The sequence below is a fragment of the Balaenoptera physalus genome, assembly GCF_965194825.1.
Source record: "Balaenoptera physalus genome assembly, chromosome: 17".
NCBI lineage: Eukaryota > Metazoa > Chordata > Mammalia > Artiodactyla > Balaenopteridae > Balaenoptera > Balaenoptera physalus.
In genome coordinates, this window is record NC_138895.1 from 84,487,649 (window position 1) to 84,491,259 (window position 3,611).

At 50.0% G+C, this 3,611-nt stretch overlaps 1 long non-coding RNA gene across 1 annotated transcript; it reads left to right on the top strand.

The window, feature by feature from the left end:
• The first annotated feature begins 1,007 nt into the window (after positions 1–1,007).
• On the top strand, positions 1,008–3,328 carry LOC309646865. The gene is made up of 3 exons (XR_014255634.1): positions 1,008–1,361; positions 2,741–2,773; positions 2,915–3,328. It is a non-coding gene; the product is annotated as an uncharacterized lncRNA (long non-coding RNA).
• Positions 3,329–3,611: the final 283 nt, after the last annotated feature.

Below are 3,611 nucleotides of genomic sequence, written 5' to 3' on the forward strand. Positions count from 1 at the left end.
GAGTGAGCAGAGTCTTGCCATCCTGAGGGTGTCACAGAGATGGGTTCACCCGCCGCTCCACCCCCGTCCCCCTCCCCGTTCCCACAGCTTCTGCTGCACTGGGCCTGAGACCCTCATAGCCTGGGGTCTGGAGCCGGTGAGGGTCAGACCAGCAACCCCGGGCTCCCAGTGACCCCAGCCTTTCCTGCAGGTCCTTGTAATTTGCGTCCCTTCCCCCAGGATCACCAAGAGCGCCTGTCAGAGAAGGGGATGGAGGAGCTCCCGGCTCTGGGCCAGTCCCGAGGGGACTACAGCGTCCTGCCCCCCGAGGCTCTCCTTGCTGAGCCCCCTGCTGGGAACAGACCTCCCAGGTCCCCTCACTTGCTGGCGCCCGAGCTCCCCTGGGAAGGCGGCCTCGCTCTCCCTCCTGTGGTGTCTCAGATTTGTGACTCGGTTTCCTCAGTGGTCTACTCGTCCTCAGGCCCCAGCCCTCCTCCCCCGGGGCCTGGTGAGAGCTGTGGTCCCCGTGGGAGGGACGCTGTGGTCCCCAGCAGGGCGGACAGGCCAGGGGTGACCCGGGCCACAGTGTGAGGGCAAACCCCCAGCCCCGCCTCCACCCCTGAGGGTCCTCCTGTCCACAAAAAAGTAATCAACTGTCATTCTAAGAAAAGAGAATTTTAGTGGCGCCAACCTGAGGATTATAAGCCGGGAGACAGTCTTTCAGAAAACTCTGAGGACTCTTCCACCCGCTAAAGGTCAAGGCAAGGTTACATGTTTCTGAGACAAAGGGTTATACGCCAGATGGTGTATTATTGACAGTTTACACAATCCAGATCTACATGTACAAAGCGAGTAGTGGGTCATGGTGTTACAGCAGGCAGGTAGCTAGATACGAGCAGAGGAAGGGGGGCACGGGCCAGATGGCAGGAAACCATACATCTTGTAAACAACGGTGGCCCTCGGACCGACAGAGAAAAGCAGGAACCTCTGGACTGACAGGAAACCACGCATTTTGGGATGGCAAGTGCCCTGGAGACAGACGAAGAAAGATGAGAAGAGGCTGGAATCTCCAGAGTCCAAAAGTAACCTTTTGCTCATTATACTCTGATTACAATAAAATTAGCCTCCCAGATAAGAAATACCCATCGGGCACTGAAGCCATGACACTCATGATCAAGGCTAAATAAAGAAAAAATGCCTCCGCCTCTTGGGAAGGTGGAGCTGGGAAGAAAATCAGGGAATACGACCCCAAACCCCTCCCTCCCCAATGAATATTCCGCCCCTTCACTTCTGCACCCCACGTGAGCAGCTTGCCAAAGAAACTCCGCACAGCTACTCACGTGAGTCTGCCCGCTGTCGCACTGAGAGCGCACTGTCGCTTCGTAAATCCTCACTTTACTTTCTTGACCTCTGTGTCTCCTCTCTGAAATCTTTGTGTGAGTGTGAGTGAGACCTGTAACTTGTATTCACCATAGAAAGTGCACAAGGGAAGGGACTGTACAGATACAGTTAAAGTTCCTGATCAGTTGACTTTCCGTGACTCAGAAGGGAGCTGTTTTTGGTGGCCTCAGGAGTCCTCTGAAGTGCCCCCAGCAGCACAGGCTCTCTGCTGGTGTGGCGCTGCCAGGAAATGAACTCTGCTGCTTTTTAAACTCATCACTCTGTGAGATTCCTATGTTGCTGAGTGTAGCAGTAGAGGATTCTTTTTCATTTCCATATAGTATTCTATTGTGTGCCCATGCCAGCATTTATGTATTTATTCTGCCCTTAATGGGCGTTAAGGTTGTTGACAGGTTTGATGCTCATGAATAATACAGCTCTAAACATTCGTGGGCATTTATCTTGGTGAACTTTTTTCTCTTGTGTACGTACCTGGGAGTGGAAATGCTGGGTCACAGGGTATGTGTATGTTTAATGTCGACTGAAAAAAAGCACAACCTAAAAGTTGAGAATCATGTTTTATTTGGCGGCCTTTCTGAGGACTTCAAGCCTGGGAGGCAGCCTCTCAGAACAGCTCTGAGTTTCTGCTCGGAAGAGGTCAGGGAGGAGTGAGGATATACAGAAGTTTTGCAGCAAAGACAGGTAGTCGGAGCATCAAAAGACTGTTGGAGTTATTAGTTTGTTTTGTTTTAAGGGCCGATTTTATTTATTTATCTTTGGCCGCACCGCACAGCATGCAGGATCTTAATTCCCTGACCAGGGATCAAACCCGTGCCCCCTACAGTGGAAGCCAGACTCCTAACCACTGGACCACCAGGGAATTCCCAAAAGATTATTGTTAATTAAAGAAAACCAGACATCTCAAGTTAAGGAATGTAGCGCTTTTCTATGAATAGGAAGATGTAAGAGCCTGGGCTCATTGAAATCACTCCTTTGATAGGCATCTCAGCTTCTAGGGCCAGTATCCCGTTCTTTCCCATCATGAGTCCCCTCGGGTTGCACAAGTGGGGCAGCTGCGGCAGCTGAGGGCTTGGCAGCGGGCACCCTCCTCGTCTCCATCCTGCGTTCCCTCAGGGCTCACCTTCCGGGGGGCGGTGGTGGTTGATGGCTGCAACATCCTTTGGCTGCTGACATGGCAGCAACATTTTCCATCCACAGGAACCTTAGCAGATTGTGCCAGTTTATAGTGAGACTGGTAAAGTGTAAGCTCTCCAGCTGCTCCGCATCCTGCACAGCTCCCGGTTATTTTCAGTACTTGTTATACTAGCCATTCTTGTTTGGATTTCTTCCTCTCCAACTTTCCTATATTTTGTTTTCCTAGATTAACTGCACGATTGAGTATATGACATATTTGGTAAGTGTTCTACATGCACTTAAATATGGATTCACTTGTTTGGTATGATGTTCCATATATGTCCATTATGTTAATTGTTTGCAATCTTGTACAAATTTATGTGTTCTAAGTGACGTTCTTGTCTGCTTGTTCTATTGTCAGGGAACCATTGACCAAAACTGCCCGCCTTGGCCAGGCATGATAATAACCACTTTCACACAAAAGGGGGTCCCAATAAGGAACACGATGCTGCCGCAGAAAACTAACCAGGAGAATTTGGGGGGGGCCAAAAGGAGAGAGGAGACGCCAGCCCATAATGCATCCTGCCAACCTCCAGAAACCCTCCGGCTGGAATCCATCTTAACTCAGAGATGCACGCACCACCAGGAAGCGCCCTGAGTCAGACCAAATATGGGCACAAGTAGGATAATTGGCCAGAGACAGCCCAGAAAGTAACCCCATCACCATAAAACCCGAGACTGCGAGCCACGTGGCAGACCAGTCCTCCTGGGGCCCCTTACCCTCCTGCTCTCCGCCCGGCGCCCCTTCCCAATAAAGTCTCTTGCTCTGTCAGCACGTATGTCTCCTCGGACAATTCATTTCTGAGCGTTAGACAAGAGCCCACTCTCGGGCCCTGGAAGGGGTACCCCTTCCTGCAACACTATCAGTTACTTAAAGGATTTATGTTAAAATATTTGTGTCACTGTAGATTTGCCTCAACTTTCACTTCCGCTATATCTTGCTTAAACATTTTGAAGCTGTTACTAGTTGTATACAGAGGTAGGATTGACATATCTTTGTGTTATATTGACTTTTTATCACTATGAAATATCTTTTAGTAATATTTCTTGCCTTAAAG